Below are 23,368 nucleotides of genomic sequence, written 5' to 3' on the forward strand. Positions count from 1 at the left end.
ACACTGCAAGTAATATCGTTGTATCCGTAGTTACCGTAAGGACTGAAATCAGGCTAGGATCGGCCCAATCCCAGCTAGATAGTGAATAATACATCAGCTGAGGATTTGTGAGATACGAATAGCAATTGGCGTTAGTTTAAGTGTACTTAGAAGCGTGGAGGCTGTGTTTCCGTTTAGAGTAACATTTCTGATTACTCTAAATAGGGTCAGCCTCAACCTCTGTTTATTTCAATGTTATTCTATTCATTAATCTTGATTAGAAATAATAATTGTAATAATTAAGTGTCACCTCTAAGGGGACTAAATAAAGTATGTTTAAAGTTGAGCACGCAGAAAGCGGCCGCTTAAGCGTATAGTCCAACCTCTGGCAGCGACCAACACTGATTCGCTTACGACCGTTGACCAGTATATTAATTATGAGGCCCGTACTAGGATCATGTGCGACTGTGAGAACCGAATGAACGAGTGTAATACCAGAGCTTTATCAGAATAAATAAACAAACATCCATCTAAATTCTGTAAGCTTTAAAAGTAATAATCAATCAAATTTGTAATATAATATGAACTAAATCTTTGTCTTTGGAGTCAGATTAGAGATAAATATACCGAAATTACGTAACGCCAAAACGTCATCTGCAAAGCTCCGGAAAAGACAGAACGCACTATCAATCCTTCCCATGCGGTTTGGACTTCGCCATTGGGCCAAACGGATGGATGGGGGATATAAATATGCACCCCCTTACAAAGTGGTGATCCCGACGTGATATTCAACCAGTGGAAATCTTATCAAAATGTACAAAGTACGACTGATTCGATCCCTGGAGAATAAGAGTCTTTTCATGGAGCTAAAGGTTTGAACTTCTTCTATTTCTTCAGCTGATGTGGTAAGTCAATCTTTTCTTTGCCTTTTAAAAATGTTTGAGGGAATGTTTTAAACATCCCACATTTATTAAATAGATTGTAAATATACCTAATGTTAGACTGGAAATCAAATCCGGTGGGGCTTTAAGAATGAAATGAAACCACATTATTAGGAAATGCTGTGTGATGTTAAATGAAGAATGAATTGCTTTGCTCTGTTAAGATCTTTTGTTTACATGCCTACGGAAAACAAAAGATCGTCTCACATTGGAGTTAAATCATCCAAAATTTGTTCTGATTCTCAAACAAGGAAAACATCTAGAATCTAAATTTAAATCACCAAATTCTACACAATTGTTTTTGTTGTGACAGCAAATGCACAACCTAGAAAAGATAGCTAACAAACTTTAACAATTAAAAAATGATGTTGGATGATTTAAACTAATGCAATTAATGTGTTTGCATGTGAAAGGAGGACTTGGACAGTTGAGATGTGATAAGCTTACAGATAGGAAGGTTTTTAAATGCTGCATTTGTATGTAGATGTGATGTTTGACAATCAAGGGTAGCTATCTGTCTGCAGATCTACCATTTGTATGGATATGTAATGTTTGACTATCAAGGGTAGCTCTCCGGGGAGTCTACTGTATTCAAGGTTGTGAGTGAGCCTTCTAAAAGATCACTCTGGACTGAATGAGGATGAAATCAGGAAGTCATATTACAATTACAAACTTCACATTCAATGTATTCCTCCATTGATGAGATACAATTAAACAAAATCTAAAATTGTTGCAGGAAAATATAATGTTTTTCTAGGCCAACACAAATGGTCTTATCTCTCACTGTGAGACACCCAACTGAGATGAAAGGGCTTACCCCCCACTCAGATAACGGGCTATCCATTGTTCCCAAGAGAGAACATTGTTTTTAAGAGAGACAATTGTCTGTAACCATATTTTTCCTTCTGTAAATCAATCTAAGTGTTATTTAAGAACTTGATAAACACCAGGACTGTTAAAAGTTCTTGGCTTAGTCTTTCCCTAAGAGTCTGTGAAAATTGTTTAAAGACAGTTTTGTACAGCTTTATAGAGATGTGAAAGGCCACAAAATTTTTAGTCTTGAAACTGTTGTAGGAATACATTAGCATGAACCAATGAAAATCTGTGCCTCACACCAGTCTGTCCAGGGCTGACACCTTTTCACATTCAAATATATTGATACAGGAACATCTTGCAAATTCAGACACACAAACATCAGTCTGGTAATCCTTAAGAGATCAGTAACAAATGTATTTTTAATTAATCCTGTTTTTAATATAATACAATCTACATTGTGATCAAGTTGCAATATCCATTATATTGTAATGGCCAAACAGGCCTCAGATGGTAAAATGTGGTTTATTACATGTATGTATACTATATGGAGTAACTTGCACAGGCCAAACTAACAGAATTGGTCCACCACCCAGTTTGTCAAGGAGCGGAGTACGCTGTCACATGCTGCCATGTTTTAACACACAAAATTAATGTGACACTCATGATAGTGAACCAAATCTCCTTCACTGGAAATCTTTAACCCATTTTTTAATCCAATACAGAGGTCTATTTTAATCATTTGGTAACTAAACCTATGATAAATGCTGAACACATCAAGCAAAAGATTCCTTTTGGGTCAGAGATCTGAAGCAGTCAAAGGTGTGATGAGTTGATGAATTGCCCACAGGTCTGACTGAACTGAGCAACTTAAAATGAAGCCATTTGAGCTTATGGAAAAGTTCTCCAGCAGAAATGGAGTTTGAATGCTCACAGCAGACAGCAAGGGTTTATATGCTTTCACAGCTTAAAGCAGGGGTGTCAAACTCATTTTAGGCTGAGGGCCGGATGGTAAATAACGCCATGAAGTGCGGGCCGGATCATTTTTGCCAAAATTATTTATGAACCATTCACTTTTCTTTGGAATATATTTGTAAAGAGAACAGTCATTTAGAAAATGCTAGAAGGGGCAGTGGCCCAAACCAAAAATGGCACTATGGGTGGTGGTACTATTATTATGGTTTTAATAAAGTATTATAAATATTATGTGTTATATTACTAGCATCAACTTAGACAAGTGATTATAATGGGAAATGTAATAAGAATTAAAGTGTGACAATCTGCTAAATATTCAATATGATTTACCTGCTGGCTTGATGGAGCTTTGAATCCATGTTTGCAATGTTGAACTGCTGCTAAAAGCCTCTCTTTTCGTTCTCTGTCGTTATTTTGTGAAGGCATTGGTGTTTTTTCTATTTTTTGTCTACAAAGTGTGCCAACAACAGCAAATTTAGTGTTTATATTAACTTAGATCTGATCGGGAACATTAAATCGATTAGACAAGCATTGTAACGTTAATAAGAATGTGGATATTTTGTTGTTTGCTTGCTAGTTGTTAGCACTTTTAGAACACTGACAGCAAATCATTAGCGGAAGAAATAAATAAACATACTTACAAATTACTAATTCTGTGGTTTAACAACTGATATAATGTAATGAATCTACCTGTTAATGCAACGAACTTCGGAAACTGTCGTCTTCGCTCTCCAGGCAGAGAGTGGACACAGATGCTGCGGAGCGGGCGGGAAAACACGAAGTGGATTACCGGAATCAGTGGATCTTTAGCGGAGCAGTAACAATAAAACGGCAAGATTTTTGGGCACCGTGTTTACTCTATGTTCCGCATAATGATTTTGCTGCTTTCCGCAAGTCTCTCATATTAAAAATGAACTAGACACCCGCCTAAAAGGGTTTTTAAAATATTATTTAATATTTAATAAAACTGTATAAATCATCAGGCGGGCCGGATTGGACACCTTTGCGGGCCGTATCCGGCCCGCGGGCCGCATGTTTGACACCCCTGGCTTAAAGTAATATGCTGTCGGACTACACTGCAATAGCAGTAGTCAATAAAAAAAACAACTCTGACCAAAGGATGTAAAGCTAATTTAATCTCTGAAAATAAATTTGCAAAATAATATGACAATGGTACATCTATTCCCTAATGACTGATCACCAAAAGCAGAAATTGTACCGCATGTCTTAATGCAAATTGCATAAAGGGTTAAAAACTAACTGCTTCTCTGTTTGTCTTTTTATCAGGTTGAAAGCTGTAAATCCTGGCCAGAGATGTCTGGCCACATGAAAGACAGCGAACCCTGCAGAAAAAACATTCTAGAAAACTGAGGATGGGTGCGAAGACATTAAAAGGCCATTTTACACCTCACTACACTATACCATCATGAATAGACATGGCCTCAAAATTTGCAACACTAATTGTTAGAGATAAAATCCACCCATCTTTCAGACAAACACTGACTGTACAGCACACACATTGACTAAAACAATCTCGTAACACATCTGGTATAGACGTAAAGACTATCCAGACATAAAAACTACACACCACACAACATATTCCAAACTTAACATTACATTTAAAATCAACATTCTCCTGTTACACAAACAGGGACATCTAATCCAACACAAATTCTAAGTGATATCATTCACACCCATATTAGCAAAACTACAACATTCATAAGAAACTTACATGGCAAAGTCACACTTTGATGATTACGTTTCTAATTGCAATAACAAACTTACTGTCTAAATCTCAAATCAATAATCTGACTGTTGTTGTCATAAGTGAGGACCAGTTGGCGCCCTGATCCTCAACTTATCACTAAACAACAGCACAAACAATTTTCAAGAATCAATCAAACCATTTACATCTCAACTCCTAATATCAAATGTGACTTAGCCGACATATCAGATACACACCTATATAAGTATTCACATATCTCTACACTCATACACCTACTTATACACGCAAACACATTGAAATCTGAGATTCTAAATCTTCAAATGTATGGACTATACATACACATTCACATACAGATACATATACACATAGGCACATACCTGCACACATAGAAATCTAACATGAGATTCTGAATCTTCAATTGTGCTCATGGACTCAACATGTTCTGAACATATCCTAAGTTAATCTTAGGCCTACAAGGTGCTTATATTAGAAAATTCAGAGTTCCCTCAACATTCATGATAGATGTGTGCATGGTATGATTACAACATTATGTGCTTATTATTATTATTATTATTATATATGGTCTACCATGCCCATACCTAAATCTATTGTAGCAATATTTTACTATCACGTTTATTGATACACCCTATGAGATGCATTACCAAATTTTACTTTAACATGTTCCGTTATTTTTTTTACATGACCCAATATATGCATACCTGAATGTTATTTAACACTTTCTGGTTTTTATTTTATTTTATTTTCACATGACCCAATATGCATACCTGAAGAAGGTTATTTTTACATTTTCTGGGTTTTATTTTCATACAATCTATAATATGCATACCTGAAGATCATTTTAACCATTCCTGGGTTTTATTTTCATACAATCTGTAACATGCATATCTCAAGGTTATTTTAACATTTTATTTTCTGGGTTTTATTTTTATAATATGCATACCTCAATGTTATGCATTGTTGTTTTAACCTGATCTTTTGCATCTTCTTCTTCAATATCCAGAGACCAAGTACATTTAAATTCAACTAAACTCCAAATACAACAGTGGGAAAGAACATTGGTAATTTTATAGATCAGATATATTTGACCTGGTGAGACCGTACCACTTGCACTTTCCACATCAAGGTATCATGTGCTATGTTTTTTATTTATTTTATTTATGGTTTACCCTATGAATCTCTTGATAATGTTGCTGAGTCTATCAGTATTGATCAATGTTCAATCAATGAATGGTCCTTAAGATGTGCAGGTGTTTCACACAGTGATGTATTGTCAATGACATGATCCCCACCTGACGATGTCTGAAATCAGAGGAGATCACCGTTCAGAGGTGACAACTTTCTTCAAAGGGACAGAACGTCTAAAAACAGGTGGTTTTTTCGCAAAAGAATGGGACATTCATTGAACAAAGCACACAGGCCTTGGTTGACACACTGAACTTGAACACTACGAACACTACAGAGATTGGACACCACCAAGAGCTAACATCTTACTGTATGTTGATCTCATCGGGACTGTTATGTTCTCCGATATGATCAAGCGGCGGAGCTGTAAGATAATTTCCTAAATAAGATAGCACCTCCCCAAAGGACACTGCATGGGGGCAAAGTGAGTGCGCGGGAAAAGCCACTCTCCACGATTCACAGTGGACTTCCCACTGAGACACATTTGGGTTTCAAAGACACACCTTTAGGGTGTCATACATTTGTATTCTTTTCTCTAAAAGCAAACTGTATATGAAATGCTACATGCACAAAGAATCTAAAATCTGTATCTTATTTGTTTTCTATTGGAATGTCTCATTGCAAGTGGTTACAGGTCTCACTCATATAACAACAGAATTCAATGTTATGTGAAACTTCATTCAATGTTGATAGACACCTCCCTTTCTAAGCATAAACCAATCACCCACTGTATACAGATTAAGGACAGCCCTTAGTTTTACCAACAACCAATCAGTACCAAATTCCTATATGCTTTGTTCTCTGGTTATTTAAGGAGATGTGTAGAAGATTTAGGCGGGTCTTTCTGTTCATGGAAATTCACCCCCATGATGCTGTATCTTTGATACAGCATCATGTATTTTATTTTACTTTGAGAAATCTGTAACCAGATATTCATCACTTGCCAGGTATGCATTATTCTCATTTGATTATATTTGTTTTCTCGTATTTGAATTGGAATGTGAATTGGCTTCTGAATTATGTTTACCTACCTGGTTAATAAATTGTTATATTTGATTTTATTCTGTGTTGCTCGGTAAATGTTGACACTGCAAGTAATATCGTTGTATCCGTAGTTATCGTAAGGACTGAAATCAGGCTAGGATCGGCCCAATCCCAGCTAGATAGTGAATAATACATCAGCTGAGGATTTGTGAGATACGAATAGCAATTGGCGTTAGTTTAAGTGTACTTAGAAGCGTGGAGGCTGTGTTTCCGTTTAGAGTAACATTTCTGATTACTCTAAATAGGGTCAGCCTCAACCTCTGTTTATTTCAATGTTATTCTATTCATTAATCTTGATTAGAAATAATAATTGTAATAATTAAGTGTCACCTCTAAGGGGACTAAATAAAGTATGTTTAAAGTTGAGCACGCAGAAAGCGGCCGCTTAAGCGTATAGTCCAACCTCTGGCAGCGACCAACACTGATTCGCTTACGACCGTTGACCAGTATATTAATTATGAGGCCCGTACTAGGATCATGTGCGACTGTGAGAACCGAATGAACGAGTGTAATACCAGAGCTTTATCAGAATAAATAAACAAACATCCATCTAAATTCTGTAAGCTTTAAAAGTAATAATCAATCAAATTTGTAATATAATATGAACTAAATCTTTGTCTTTGGAGTCAGATTAGAGATAAATATACCGAAATTACGTAACGCCAAAACGTCATCTGCAAAGCTCCGGAAAAGACCGAACGCGCTATCAATCCTTCCCATGCGGTTTGGACTTCGCCATTGGGCCAAACGGATGGATGGGGGATATAAATATGCACCCCCTTACACTAGTGAATCGAATCCATGCAGAGTCATAAACTTTTAATGTGGATTTGGCTAAACTTGATCTCATATACTGTGATGCTGCGGAAAGGTAAGACTGCAGAGTGGTGCTTAGTCGAGAACAGTCAGGGCGAATGCTGGGCAAGGCAGGCTTGAAGGAGAGGCATCTGGGCACAGTGTTTTGAACTCCTGAAATTTAAACCGAGACAGACAGTCAGCTATTTTATTATCGAGGCCAGGTATGTGAGCTGCGCGCAGCATGAAGTTACCAGTAATGCACGTCCACATAAGACGCCTAAAAAATTTGTTAATAAAGGGAACTGAGGAGCGCCCTTTATTAATCATGTGAACGGTTGCTTTGTTATCGCAATACACAAGAATTTGTTTCCTGCACCACTGATTGCCCCAAAGAATGCACGCCACGACGACGGGATATAATTCTAACAATGCTGTAGAAAGAGTGTTTGTGGTGAGAGTCGATAATTCTTTTGGCCAAGCGCTAGCGAACCATTGATTATTAAAAATTCCTCCAAATCCGCTCGAAGGAGCGGCGTCAGTGAAGAATTTGAGCGTGACGGAAGTCTCTACCTCATCATTGTAAAAAAAAGAAATCCCGTTCCATCCTTCGCATAAGAGTGACCAAAAATGTAGGTCGGATTTGCAACCGGAATCTAACTTAATAGAATCATGCAATTTCTCGACCCCTTTTGAGAGGTCGAGGAGTCTGGAAATGAAAGAGCGACCTTGCGGGATAATCTGCATAGCGAAGTTTAAATGCCCTAAAAGACTCGCGCTTCAAGCAATCTCTCATAACTTCCCTAATGCGAACGAGTTTATCGAGGGGCAACGAAGCTTGCATAAGGTTGCTGTCTAGATGAATTCCGAGGAATTCTATCGTATTTGATGGACCCACAGTTTTTTCTACTTAGAGGGGAATACCTAGTTTTTTAAAAGTTTCTTTCAAAATATTGATGCATCGCTCTGGTTGTGAATTTGGGTAGTCTACGACCAGGAAATCGTCTAACAGGTGAAGCACAAATGGCAGCTTGCAATTATTTAAAAGAATCCAGCATAAAGCTTCTGACAAAGTATCAAAGATACGTGGGCTACTACGACAGCCGAACGTGAGTCTGACGGAAAAGTAAATTTTTTTACGCCATTGTACTCCGAACAGATGCCATTGGGACGGATGAAGTGGCATGATTTTAAAAGCATCTACGATGTCGGCTTTGCCCAGCCATGCCCCTTTCCCAACTGTTTTAATGAACTGAATTGCATTGTCCACCGAAGCATAAAACAAGGAAAAATTGGGGAGAGGAATTAAGCTGTTAATGCTTGGAACATGTTCGTTGTTATGAGGAGCTGATAAGTCTATGATTAAACGTTTTTTCACCGAATACTTCCTTGTGGCTACACCTAAAGGGTTAATCCTAAAGACTGAAAATGGGGAATTTTCAAAGGGACCGATCATATAGCATTTTTCAATCTCTCTAGCCAGCAAACTATCAACTATTTCAGGTTCTTTGAGAGATGACTGAAGATTATTACAAATGTGTGATTTGAGGGGAAGCATTGTTAAACCAGCTAGGAAACCTTGAACAAGTCCGGTTATCAAATAATGTACAAAACAGCGATTTGGATGCTTCTTCAAAGCTTTGTCAAGTTCAGGAACATTGACAGGGGTTGGCTTTATTTTTTCTTTTTGGATTGAACGTGCATTCTCCTGGGACACACGGACTTTGGATGCCCGTCTCCGCAATAACTGCAAGCGTGAATAAACTTACAGTTAGGAAACCTGCACACACTTTCATTGAAATTATAACACATGGGAGTATAAATCATAGGTATGACCTTTTCTTCATCAATGGCTTTAGAAAAGCGACCTGCTGGAGTAGTGGATTTAGCGGATCTCGGGCACAGAGAAGGAGTTTGTGTTAAAGATCCGCATAAAGAGCAAGACAGTGCACGATGCCCGTTAAAATGTCTACTAATAAGTGCTAAGTCCACGGATGACCAGTCCAGTCTTTGGTTGAACCTTTGAATATACATAGCTGACTTAGCCGAGAAAGATTTATGGTACTCATAAAATAGAGTCCCGCCGTAAGTCATTGCGAGATCTGAGATGATAGCTAGATAGGTGTCGAGTTCTGCCCTGCGCTCCGGATACATTTCGCAGATTACATCTCTAAAAACACCAAAAGCGACATTAAACTCAGGCATAGTTAAACAGTTTGACAGCCTTTGATCATTATCTTTTAACAAAACAGATATGTCCCCACAGTCAACCATGCGTTTATCCTGAACTTCTGAGCACAGCAGGATCTTAACCAGATTAACATCATTACCTGCGAGGATCTGAGCACGCAGATGGGGAGAAATAGCAGCAGCGGGTGGAAAGAAGGGGGCACCGGCGGTAGGTGCTGGGAGAGCCGTTGCTAAAGTCCCGCGTGGAAGGAGACCTAGTCCCGTGGTGGCTGCTGAAGAGAAAGCGGGAGCATCGGGAACCATTTGAGCAGGTGTTGGTGAAGCGATGGCCGTATTGGGAATCGATGAAGGTTGATTTTCCAGAACTTGCAACCTGGTGTCGAGATTGGAGAGGGATAATTGAATGTTCTGAAGGGCTGACATCACGTGATCTTTCTGAAGTGAAGAGGTGTTTTCAGGTCGATTTGTCTTTTTCTTTGAAACCGACGGGTTGTTGAGGTGTTTTCTTTTTGCGGTGGCCTTTTTGGGGCCAGATATTGGAGTAGATTGAGTTGGAGGTAAATCGGGAATGTTTTCCAGTAATATCTGAAATAACTGATCATGACTAATTCCCAGCGGCACCTGGATTTTTTGGCTGAACAGGGTTGCGAGAATTTTCTCAGTGGGCCAGTCTGAAATAGGAGGAGGCGTTTTATTGGCCAGCCGTGAGCTTCTGCGAACAGATGGGCCCTGGTCGGGATCGTTATTTTCTGGGGAGTTTTCTGTGATGATCAGATCTTCTTCGGAGCTCGGATCAGACATGGTGAGTATGAGCAGTGCTAATAGTAGCAGTATTTTCATTGCCTACATTCAGTTTGAATGGCAGCAGCAGCAGCGACAGGAGCAATGCTCTAGAAAGCAGCTCAATGAATGGGAATTTAAAAGGTCGGTTGTTACGGATGTCGTGGATGATTGGTGCGCGTCATGAACAGCTGATTATCAGCTGATGCATGCTTGACTGACGTGGCATGCCTGAACTAACGCGATGCTTGATTAAAAAAATATTAAAGGGAATAGCGAGGTTCACACCACAATTATAAAGATATAATGAACGATATCGTTGGCATCACTTTCTGAGCGATGAATGATAAAATAAACCATTGGCAGCCAATCAAATCTATTTGAACTTCAAGTGCACACACATTTGAAATGACAGACACTGCGGAGCAGCTTATGATGTCTATAACATAAAATTACCTCAGGTATCCAGCGCTGATGCGGTTGCTGTGAAATTGACTACGTAATTAATTTTATTCTACTTCATGAACTACAACAAAAGGTAAGACATTAAATTACACAAACTAGATTCACTATTTAGAGCGAAGCAAACGCAGTGTGTTGAGGACATCTGCTGGTTATACCCACAGTGTAAATGCAACAAGAACAGCATATTTATACATTTAATGACACGTGAACAATTCCAAGAGTTTTATTTTAAGGAAATGTGTAGGGATGCACCAAAATTCGGCCGAAAATGAATGTCATCCGCCCCCTCCCATCTGTGTGCTAGCGCTTGGGTTTCACTCACGGTGATCAGTCGTCACCCACCCCTCCCCTCTGTGCTCAAGCAGGTTTCACTCACGGTCGAGCTGTTTGCACTCGTCTGCAAAGATTAAAGGAGTAGTCCACTTTATAGATGGGGCCCATTGACTTCCCATAGTATTTTTTTTCCTACTATAAAAAGTCAATGGACCCCATCTTTAAAGTGGACTACTCCTTTAAGCATGTCTTGGTGTGTAAACTTTAGAGAGAGTCGCGCTAATGTGTCTCATTCTGTAATCCATTAACATTCATTTGGCGAATAAAGCAATGAAAAACAACGTAACGTTTTTATGTGGAGTGACTGTTGCGCTGTTTGGGATTCACCCTCGGTCTTTGTGTGCGCGCGTTTAAGTGCCCTCAATATTGCACATACAAGAGATGGGTTTAAAAAAAAAAAAACAAGCGAACATAAAATCTCGCTGTTATTGACAGGGCACATATAAACAAAATTATCTCCACAGTATTCTTTTTCTAATAAAAACATTTGTGTATGTCTTAAGTGTATGTATAGATTACAGTCAGATTAACCTACTTAACTCTTTCACCGCCAGCGTTTTAAAAAAAAAGTTGCCAGCCAACGCCAGCGTTTTTCATGATTTTCACCAAAGTTTAATGCCTTCCAGAAAATGTTCTTCTTTAAATATATAAACATACAATATACCAAATGAAAGAACAGACCCTCTGCTTTCAAACAAAAAAAAACCGTTTCATCCTACCTTTAGTGGTTCTTTTGCAATCAGCTTTTGAATATGGGTAGGTTTTTGCAAAAACACCATATTTTGAGCAAAAAGCAGAGATAATTCCATTTTTATGACGGACTTTTCATAGAGATCCCTTTCAGAGCGATCTTTAAAACAGACACGGACATGCAGCAGCTTGCCATAGGGCAATACTTCCGGGTTTAAAAAGTTGCGGATAATAGCGGTATTGCGGAAAGACGGAAAATCTCGTCATTGGCGGGGAAGCGTTTTCTCTTAATTGACGAGATATCTCGTCAATGGCGGGGAAAGAGTTAAACTCTGAAACCAGCAGGTGAATGAAAACATTATATGAATTAGGCAAATATGTATTTGCAAGAGAAGCTTGGAACAATGTGGGGGGATGAAAACAAAGCTTTCTTGAAAGCAAAAGATATTGCTGGTGTTGTTTCTGCTGGCTGTTGCAACTTTACTGCAGGTTGACAAAGTAAACACGAAACTATTGCTCATAGAAACTTATTGTATTTTACAGCAAAATATAAGAAATGTAAAGATGACAACATAATGAAAGTGAAAATTAAATGCAATATCAAAAGAAGAATCCAGTTATAAATATTTTTAAAAAACTAATTATTATTTTTATTATTATTAGTAGTAGTAATCACTACTCATCATCACCCCCACCACCATCATCATCCTCTCTTGACAGGTTGGGGAGATTTCTTAGCATCCAGGGTCTACATAGATATATCTTGCAGCATATCAGCCACAAAACCTGAGAGGAAATGCATGACTTTATGAAATGTAAATGAAATTGTAAATGAATTAGATTAAAATACAGGTCAGAAAAAGCAGCAGATATGCAAGTTTGTTAAAATGTTACATTTGAAAAAGGGGAAATTGCTGACCACTTGCTGACCTACAAAACTTTTAAATGTTAATGACTTAGGGAGCTTGCACACCAAAACTTTTAAAAAGCGGCTGGAAATGCCCGGTGCTGAGCTGAAAAAGTCAGCTGCAAGCTCTTTTTTCAGCTGAGACGCTGCGGTTGCTATGATACGAAGTGTCAACAGAAGTATAGTCTGATTTTCGCTAATTGGCTGAAAAATCATTTAGTGTATAATGTCAAGACAAGGAAAACTACTGGCACTGGTGGTTGCTTTGGATGAAGGGATGCCTGATGTACGTAAAAGAGGATGGACCTGCCGGTCAATGTGGGTCCATGATATTTTGTTTGCAAGGAAACATCTTGGCGAGCACCATTGTTTGGTCCAAGAACTGATGGAAGCCAGTTCAAGGAATATTTACATTTGCCCTAGGTAACCTATGTGCATTATTACTTATTAGTGGTGCTTGCATTTATGCAAAGCATCACTATTACTATTCCTCAAAGATATTATTAGTGGTGCTTGCATTTATGCAAGGCATCACTATTACTATTGCTCATACTTATTATTAGTGGTGCTTGCATTTATGCAAAGCATCACTATTACTATCTTGCATACTTATTATTATTAGTGGTGCTTGCATTTATGCAAAGCATCACTATTACTATCTTGCATACTTATTAGTGGTGCTTGCATTTATGCAAGGCATCACTATTATTATTCCCCATACTTATTATTATTTATTTATTCTTATATCTGGACACTTTTTCGGCGCGTAACTCGTCCCGCACGGTTTGTCGTAGACCAATGAAACAGGGCTCAAAACGACCGGCTTATTGAGGACACGTCTGCTATGACTTTTATAAGCGATCGGGTGCAAGATTTTCGAAAGGGGGGCGAAAAACCACCCAAAAAATCCCATTGACTTAACATTGTGGCCAACTTTGATGGGTCATAGCTCCGCTCAAGGATTTTGTAGAAACGTGTGGGTTACAACATTTGAAGAGGGTGGTAAGCTCTGTAAGAACATACATCACATTAGGGTGTAAGTTGTACCCGTGGGGTGTAAGAGGCGCCCAAAAATTCCCATTGACTTATAATGGGGCAGGAAACATGCCCATATAAGGGAATAAAACAGTTCCATATGGAATATCTTTGCTTTACAGTGTCGTAGAGATAAGTAGGTGGGCTCATTTTACTCAGGCATCCAATCAGTCTCTCAGGATCCTTACATAGGTATTAAGCCACGCCCCTAGCAACCACTTTTGAGCACCCTAGCAACATAAAATTCAAACAGTTATATCTCGGCATCCGAACATTGTAGAGACACGGGGGTTGGACCGTTTGACTCGTGACTCGGAGTGTAATCACTATGGGATGCCAATTTTTTCCCTAGCAACCAAATACAGTACCCTAGCAACAGAGTATACAAAGCCTTATATCTCCTCATCAGAACATCGTAGAGACACGGGGGTTGGACCGTTTGACTCGTGACTCAGAGTGTAATCACTATGGGATGCCAATTTTTCCCCTAGCAACCAAATACAGTACCCTAGCAACAGAGTAAACAAAGCCTTATATCTCCGCATCAGAACATCGTAGAGACACGGGGGTTGGACCGTTTCACTCGTGACTCGGCGTGTAATCACTATGGGATGCCATTTTTTTCCCTAGCAACCAAATACAGTACCCTAGCAACAGAGTAAACAAAGCCTTATATCTCCTCATCAGAACATCGTAGAGACACGGGGGTTGGACCGTTTGACTCGTGACTCAGAGTGTAATCACTATGGGATGCCAATTTTTTCCCTAGCAACCAAATACAGTACCCTAGCAACAGAGTAAACAAAGCCTTATATCTCAGCATCAGAACATCGTAGAGACACGGGGGTTGGACCGTTTGACTCGTGACTCGGCGTGTAATCACTATGGGATGCCAATTTTTTCCCTAGCAACCAAATACAGTACCCTAGCAACAGAGTAAACAAAGCGTTATATCTCCGCATCAGAACATCGTAGAGACACGGGGGTTGGACCGTTTGACTCGTGACTCGGCGTGTAATCACTATGGGATGCCAAATTTTTCCCTAGCAACCAAATACAGTACCCTAGCAACAGAGTAAACAAAGCCTTATATCTCCTCATCAGAACATCGTAGAGACACGGGGGTTGGACCGTTTGACTCGTGACTCAGAGTGTAATCACTATGGGATGCCAAATTTTCCCCTAGCAACCAAATACAGTACCCTAGCAACAGAGTAAACAAAGCCTTATATCTCCGCATCAGAACATCGTAGAGACACGGGGGTTGGACCGTTTGACTCGTGACTCAGTGTGTAATCACTATGGGATGCCAAATTTTTCCCTAGCAACCAAATACAGTACCGTAGCAACAGAGTAAACAAAGCCTTATATCTCCTCATCAGAACATCGTAGAGACACGGGGGTTGGACCGTTTGACTCGTGACTCAGAGTGTAATCACTATGGGATGCCAATTTTTTCCCTAGCAACCAAATACAGTACCCTAGCAACAGAGTAAACAAAGCCTTATATCTCCGCATCAGAACATCGTAGAGACACGGGGGTTGGACCGTTTCACTCGTGACTCGGCGTGTAATCACTATGGGATGCCATTTTTTTCCCTAGCAACCAAATACAGTACCCTAGCAACAGAGTAAACAAAGCCTTATATCTCCGCATCAGAACATCGTAGAGACACGGGGGTTGGACCGTTTGACTCGTGACTCAGTGTGTAATCACTATGGGATGCCAAATTTTTCCCTAGCAACCAAATACAGTACCGTAGCAACAGAGTAAACAAAGCCTTATATCTCTGCATCAGAACATTGTAGAGACACAGGGGTTTGATCATTTTACTTTTGACTGCGTGTAAAATCACTCTTAGAATATTTTGTCCCCCGAAATTTGCCACGGCAAGCACCACTTCACATTTTCTTCAGGAAATGTACCTATCTAGTTATATCTTATTCTTATGTCTGCACACTTTTTCGGCGCATAACTCGTCCCGCACGGTTTGCCACAGTCCCATGAAAGAGGGCTCAAATCGACCGGATTATTAAGGAGAGGTGTGCTATGACTTTTATAAGCGATCGGGTGCAGGATTTTCGAAAGGGGGGCGAAAAACCACCCGAAAAATCCCATTGACTTAACATTGGGCCGAACTTTGACGGGTCATAGCTCCGCTTGAGGATTTTGTAGAAACATGTAGGTTACAACATTTGAAGAGGGTGATAGACTCTGTAAGAACATACATCACATTGGGGTGTAAGCTGTACCCCTGGGGTGTAAGAGGCACCCGAAAATTCCCATTGACTTATAATGGGGCAGGAAACATGCCCATATAAGGGAATAAAAAAGTTCCAGATGGGATATCTTCGCTTTACAATATCGTAGAGACATGGGGGTGGGCTCATTTTACTCAGACATCCAATCAATTTACCAGGATAGTCCCAGAGCTATTAAGCCACGCCCCTAGCAACCATTTTTAAGCACCCTAGCAACATAAAATTCAAACAGTTATATCTTGACATTAGAACATCGTAGAATCATGGGGGTTGGACCGTTTTACTCATCACTCGGAGGGTAATCACTGGCCGCATCATTGGCCACTCCCAAGCCACGCCCCTAGCAACCAAATAGGAGCACCCTAGCAACCGAATAAACAAATCCTTATTTCTCCGCATCAGAACATCGTAGAGACACGGGGGTTGGACCATTTTACTTGTGACTCAGAGCGTAATAACTTGCGACATCATTGGCCACTCTCAAGCCACGCCCCTAGCAACCAAATATGAGCACCCTAGCAACCGAATAAACAAAGCCTTATATCTCTGCATCAGAACATCATAGAATCACGGGGGTTGGACCGTTTTACTCGTGACTCAGAGCGTAATAACTTGCGACATCATTGGCCACTCCCAAGCCACGCCCCTAGCAACCAAATACAGTACCCTAGCAACAGAGTAAACAAAGCCTTATATCTCCACATCAGAACATCATAGAGACACAGGGTTTGGACCGCTTGACTTGTGACTCGGAGGGTAATCACTAGTGGATGCCATTTTTTTCCCTAGCAACCAAATACAGTACCCTAGCAACAGAGTAAACAAAGCCTTATATCTCTGCTTCAGAACATCGTAGAAACACGGGGGTTGGACCATTTTACTTGTGACTCGGCATGTAATCACTAGTGGATGCCATTTTTTTCCCTAGCAACCAAATACAGTACCCTAGCAACAGAGTAAACAAAGCCTTATAACTCCGCATCAGAACATCGTAAAGACATGGGGGTTGGACCGTTTGACTCGTGACTCGGAGGGTAATCACTAGTGGATGCCATTTTTTCCCCTAGCAACCAAATACAGTACCCTAGCAACAGAGTAAACAAAGCCTTATATCTCTGCTTCAGAACATCGTAGAGACACGGGGGTTGGACCATTTTACTTTTGGCTTGGAGTATAATCATAAATTGTCCCCTGAAATTTGCCACGGCAAGCACCACTCACATTTTCTTCAGGAAATGTACCTATCTAGTTATATCTTATTATTCTTATGTCTGCACACTTTTTCGGCGCGTAACTCGTCCCGCACGGTTTGCCACAGTCCCATGAAAGAGGGCTCAAATCGACCGGATTATTAAGGAGAGGTGTGCTATGACTTTCATAAGCGATCGGGTGCAGGATTTTCGAAAGGGGGGCGAAAAACCACCCGAAAAATCCCATTGACTTAACATTGGGCCGAACTTTGACGGGTCATAGCTCCGCTTGAGGATTTTGTAGAAACATGTAGGTTACAACATTTGAAGAGGGTGATAGACTCTGTAAGAACATACATCACATTGGGGTGTAAGCTGTACCCCTGGGGTGTAAGAGGCACCCGAAAATTCCCATTGACTTATAATGGGGCAGGAAACATGCCCATATAAGGGAATAAAAAAGTTCCAGATGGGATATCTTCGCTTTACAATATCGTAGAGACATGGGGGTGGGCTCATTTTACTCAGACATCCAATCAATTTACCAGGATAGTCCCAGAGCTATTAAGCCACGCCCCTAGCAACCACTTTTAAGCACCCTAGCAACATAAAATTCAAACAGTTATATCTTGACATCAGAACATCGTAGAATCATGGGGGTTGGACCGTTTTACTCATCACTCGGAGGGTAATCACTGGCCGCATCATTGGCCACTCCCAAGCCACGCCCCTAGCAACCAAATAGGAGCACCCTAGCAACCGAATAAACAAATCCTTATTTCTTCGCATCAGAACATCGTAGAGACACGGGGGTTGGACCATTTTACTTGTGACTCAGAGCGTAATAACTTGCGACATCATTGGCCACTCTCAAGCCACGCCCCTAGCAACCAAATACAGTACCCTAGCAACAGAGTAAACAAAGCCTTATATCTCCACATCAGAACATCATAGAGACACAGGGTTTGGACCGTTTTACTTGTGACTCGGAGGGTAATCACTAGTGGATGCCATTTTTTTCCCTAGCAACCAAATACAGTACCCTAGCAACAGAGTAAACAAAGCCTTATATCTCTGCTTCAGAACATCGTAGAAACACGGGGGTTGGACCATTTTACTTGTGACTCGGCATGTAATCACTAGTGGATGCCATTTTTTTCCCTAGCAACCAAATACAGTACCCTAGCAACAGAGTAAACAAAGCCTTATAACTCCGCATCAGAACATCGTAAAGACATGGGGGTTGGACCGTTTGACTCGTGACTCGGAGGGTAATCACTAGTGGATGCCATTTTTTCCCCTAGCAACCAAATACAGTACCCTAGCAACAGAGTAAACAAAGCCTTATATCTCTGCTTCAGAACATCGTAGAGACACGGGGGTTGGACCATTTTACTTTTGGCTTGGAGTATAATCATAAATTGTCCCCTGAAATTTGCCACGGCAAGCACCACTCACATTTTCTTCAGGAAATGTACCTATCTAGTTATTATTCTTCTTTTTCTGGACAGTTTTTCGGCGCGTAACTCGTCCTGCACGGTTTAACGTAGTCCCACGAAAGAGGGCTCAAATCGACCGGATTATTGAGGAGAGGTGTGCTATGACTTTTATAAGGGATCGGGTGCAGGATTTCTGAAAGGGGGGCGAAAAACCACCCGAAAAATCCCATTGACTTAACATTGCGCCCAACTTTGACAGGTCATAGCTCCGCTCGAGGATTTTATAGAAACATGTGGGTTACAACATTTGAAGAGGGTGGTAGGCTCTGTAAGAACATGGATCACAATGGGGTGTAAGTTGTACCCCTTGGGTGTAAGAGGCCCCCAAAATTTCCCATTGACTTATAATGGGGCAGGAAACATGCCCATAAAAGGGAATAAAAGCGTCCCAGATGGAATATCTTCACTTTAGAATGTCGTAGAGACATGGGGGTGGGCTCATTATACTCAGGCATCCAATCAGTCTCTTAGGATCACCCCAAAGCTATTAAGCCACGCCCCTAGCAACAATTTTGGGCACCCTAGCAACATCTCCCATAGACTGCCATTATAAAATGCCCAGATGGATATCTTTGCACCAGAGTGTCATAGAGACATGGGGGTGGGCTCATTTTACTCAGGCATCCAATCAGTTTCTCAGGATCCTTAAAGACTTACTAAGCCACGCCCCTAGCAACCACTTTTCAGCACCCTAGCAACATAAAATTCAAACAGTTATATCTCCGCATCCGAACATCGTAGAGACATGGGGGTTGGACCGTTTGACTCGTGACTCAGAGTGTAATCATTATGGGATGCCAATTTTTTCCCTAGCAACCAAATACAGTACCCTAGCAACAGAGTAAACAAAGCCTTATATCTCCGCATCAGAACATCGTAGAGACATGGGGGTTGGACCGTATTACTCGTGACTCAGAGTGTAATCATTATGGGATGCCAATTTTTCCCCTAGCAACCAAATACAGTACCCTAGCAACAGAGTAAACAAAGCCTTATATCTCCGCATCAGAACATCGTAGAGACACGGGGGTTGGACCGTTTCACTCGTGACTCGGCGTGTAATCACTATGGGATGCCATTTTTTTCCCTAGCAACCAAATACAGTACCCTAGCAACAGAGTAAACAAAGCCTTATATCTCCGCATCAGAACATCGTAAAGACATGGGGGTTGGACCGTTTGACTCGTGACTCAGAGTGTAATCATTATGGGATGCCAATTTTTCCCTAGCAACCAAATACAGTACCCTAGCAACAGAGTAAACAAAGCCTTATATCTCAGCATCAGAACATCGTAGAGACACGGGGGTTGGACCGTTTGACACGTGACTCAGACTGTAATCATTATGGGATGCCAATTTTTTCCCTAGCAACCAAATACAGTACCCTAGCAACAGAGTAAACAAAGCCTTATATCTCCGCATCAGAACATCGTAGAGACACGGGGGTTGGACCGTTTGACTCGTGACTCGGCGGGTAATCACTATGGGATGCCAATTTTTTCCATAGCAACCAAATACAGTACCCTAGCAACAGAGTAAACAAAGCCTTATATCTCCACATCAGAACATTGTACAGACACGGGGGTTGGACCGTTTGACTCTTGACTCGGAGGGTAATCACTAGTGGATGGCAGTTTTTTCCCTAGCAACCAAATACAGTACCCTAGCAACCGGATAAACATAGCCTTATTTCTCCGCATCAGAACATCGTAGAGACACGGGAGTTGGATCGTTTTAATTTTGGCTTGAAGTATAATCATATGTTCCCCAGAATTTTGCCACGGCAAGCACCACTCACATTTTCTTTAGGAAATGTACCTATCTAGTTAGTGGTGCTTGCATTTATGCAAAGCATCACTATTACTATATTGCATACTTATTATTATTAGTGGTGCTTGCATTTATGCAAAGCATCACTATTACTATTGCTCAGGGATATTATTATTAGTGGTGCTTGCATTTATGCAAAGCATCACTATTACTATTCCTCAGGGATATTATTATTATGTTGGCTTTGAAAAAGCCAATATATTGTTATTGCTATTAAACTTATTTTTATTATTATTATTCCGCTTTCTTCTGAGACTAAATTTCCGACACTAACTCGTCCTAGGGCTTTCAAGCTACATGCACCAAATTTTCCACAGACCTTCAGACTGCTCTGACTTAGTGTGCTATATCTTTTCTAACTGATGGGACCTTCCGAATTCCTAAACGGGGGGCTCGAACACCCCAAAATTTCCATTGACTTAACATTGAGACAAACTTTGACGGGTCATAGCTGTGAGTAAGAAACTTGTAGAAACTTGTGGCTTACCACATTTAAGGAGGCTGACAGGCTCTGTAAGAACATACATCACAATGGGGTGTAAGCTATACCCCTGGGGTGTAAGAGGCCCCCAAAATTTCCCATTGACTTATAATGGGGCAGGAAACATGCCCATATAAGGGAATGAAAGCGTCCCAGATGGAATATCTTTACTTTAGAGTGTTGTAGAGACATGGGGGTGGGCTCATTTTACTCAGTCATCCTATCAGTCTCTTAGGATCGCCCCAAAGCTATTTAGCCACGCCCCTAGCAACAATTTTGGGTACCCTAGCAACATCTCCCATAGACTACCATTATAAAAAGCCCAGATGGATATCTTTACACCAGAGTGTCATAGAGACATGGGGGTGGGCTCATTTTACTCAGGCATCCAATCAGTCTTAATAGGATTCTTATTGAGGCATTAAGCCACGCCCCTAGCAACCAAATATGAACACCCTAGCAACATAATAAACAAAGCCTTTTATCTCTTGATCTGAACATCATAGAGACATGGGGGTTGGGTCTTTGGGTCATGTTAGCTTCATGCTAGCTCCATGCTAAGTCAAACTAGCTTCATGCTAGTTTCATGCTAGCTTTATGCTAATTTCATAATACATTTTGTTAAGTTCATGCTAAATCATGCCAACTTCATGTCAAATCTTGTTAGCTGCACGCCAAATAGTGCTAGCGTCATGCTAATCATGTTAGCATCATGCTAATCATGCTAGCTTCACGTTAAATCATGCTAGCTTCATGCTAATCATGCTAACCTCATGCTTACTTCATGCTAATCATGGTAGCCTCATGCTAGCTTCATGCTAATCATGCTAGCATCATACTAGCTTCATGCTAATCATGCTACAATCATGCTAGCTTCATGCTAATCATGGTAGAATCATGCTAGCTTCATGCTCATCATGCTAGAATCATGCTAGTTTCATGGTAGCATCATGCTAGCGTCATGCTAATCATGTTAGCATCATGCTAATCATGCTAGCTTCACGTTAAATCATGCTAGCTTCATGCTAATCATGCTAACCTCATGCTTACTTCATGCTAATCATGGTAGCCTCATGCTAGCTTCATGCTAATCATGCTAGCATCATACTAGCTTCATGCTAATCATGCTACAATCATGCTAGCTTCATGCTAATCATGGTAGAATCATGCTAGCTTCATGCTCATCATGCTAGAATCATGCTAGTTTCATGGTAGCATCATGCTAGCTTCATGGTAATCATGCTAACATCATGCTAGCTTCATGCTAATCATGCTAGCATCATGCTAATCATGTTAACATCATGCTAGCTTCATGCTAATCATGCTAGCATCATGCTAGCTTCATGCTAATCATGCTAGCATCATGCTAGCTTCATGCTAATCATGCTAGCAACATGCTAGCTTCATGCTTGTCATGTTAGCATCATGCTAGCTTCATGCTAGTCATGCTAACATCATGCTAGCCGCATGATAATCATGCTAGCTTCATGCTAATCAAGCTAGCTTCATGCTAATCATGCTAGCATCATGCTAGCTTCATGCTAATCATGCTAACATCTTGCTAGCTTCATGCTAATCATGCTAGCATCATGCTAGTTTCATGCTAATCATGCTAGCTTCATGCTAACATCATGCTAATCATGCTAGCTAATCATGTTAGCTTCATGCTAATCATGCTAGCATCATGCTAGCTTCGTGTTATTCATGTTAGCATCATGCTAGCTTCATGCTAATCACGCTAGCATCATGCTAGCTTCATGCTAATCATGCTAGCATCATGCTAGCTTCATGCTAATCATGCTAGCATCATGCTAGCTTCATGCTAATCATGCTAACATCATGCTAGCTTCATGCTAATCATGCTAGCATCATGCTAGCTTCATGCTAATCATGCTAGCATCATGCTAGCTTCATGCTAATCATGCTAACATCATACTAGCTTCATGCTAATCATGCTAGCATCATGCTAGCTTCGTGTTAATCATGCTAGCTTCGTGCTAATCATGTTAGCATCATGCTAGCTTCATGCTAATCATGCTAACATCATGCTAGCTTCATGCTAATCATGTTTGCATCATGCTAGCATCATGCTAGCTTCATGCTAATCATGCTAGCATCATGCTAGCTTCATGCTAATCATGCTAGCATCATGCTAGCTTCATGCTAATCATGCTAGCATCATGCTAGCTTAATGTTAATCATGCTAGCTTCATGCTAGCATCATGCTAAT

This window comes from Paramisgurnus dabryanus, chromosome 10 (genome assembly GCF_030506205.2).
Source record: "Paramisgurnus dabryanus chromosome 10, PD_genome_1.1, whole genome shotgun sequence".
Lineage (NCBI taxonomy): Eukaryota > Metazoa > Chordata > Actinopteri > Cypriniformes > Cobitidae > Paramisgurnus > Paramisgurnus dabryanus.